Below are 918 nucleotides of genomic sequence, written 5' to 3' on the forward strand. Positions count from 1 at the left end.
GCTGGGGAAGGGGCGGCGGAGAGTGGGAGCCGCCCATGGAGCCGATGGGGTAGCTGGGAGAGTGTTCGGGGCGATCAGGTGGCTGCGGCGGGTACCTAGGCTTGGAACCACAGGGAGCAGCTCCGGATCCCCGGGGAATCGGGATACGAAAGGCGGAGAGAGGATCCGTGGGAGGGAAATCCGCTAAACCGAACCTTCCGGGAATCGGAAGGTGCCAGGCTGATCTCACGACCCCTCCCCCAGCTGAAAGGGGTTGGGGACTCGTGATGAGGAAGGGAGGAAGGGAGGGAGGGGTCGGCGACCTTGGCAGAGAGCGAGTCCCTGAGGACGTTGGACAAAGAGGGCCTGACCACCCTGGAGCCCCACCTCCCCACCACCGGCAAGTGCCCACCCCACAGAACGCGCGCCCCTGCGGGCCGTGCATTGGCACCTCGGGCATGCGCGCCCACACAGGGTCTTACTTGGGGTCAACTTCCAAGCGACTCCCTGTGTGCATGTGTGTGCACACCCGTGTCCGCACGCGCGTGCACATCCCCGCCGCACGTACCCACCTCCCAACGCCACGAAGGGTCTCGACCCCAAGACATTGGGAATTCAGCTCCGCAGGGATGCCTCGGAGGACTGGGCTGGGGCGGGGGCGGGGGCGAGGCAGGGGAGGGGGTGCTGCCGCCCTCGGCTGCCCACGCATCTCCCACCGCTGGCTCCAACTTCCCCTCCCGCGTCCCCCCCACCTTCCCGGTCCACCGACGTGCGCCCCCGCCCCCTCCTCCGGCCCTCCCCGTGCGGGCTCCTACATTAAACCTTCCTCGTGCTCGGAAAGAATGTGCTACCACCTCGCGCTGCCTCGGCCGCCACCGCTCCCGCGCGGGATCCGGAGCCGCCCGGCCCCTCGGCGTCGCCGGCCCCGGGCTCGGAGCG

The sequence above is a fragment of the Chinchilla lanigera genome, unplaced genomic scaffold (genome assembly GCF_000276665.1).
Source record: "Chinchilla lanigera isolate Chin_1 unplaced genomic scaffold, ChiLan1.0 scaffold00059, whole genome shotgun sequence".
Taxonomy (NCBI): Eukaryota; Metazoa; Chordata; class Mammalia; order Rodentia; family Chinchillidae; genus Chinchilla; species Chinchilla lanigera.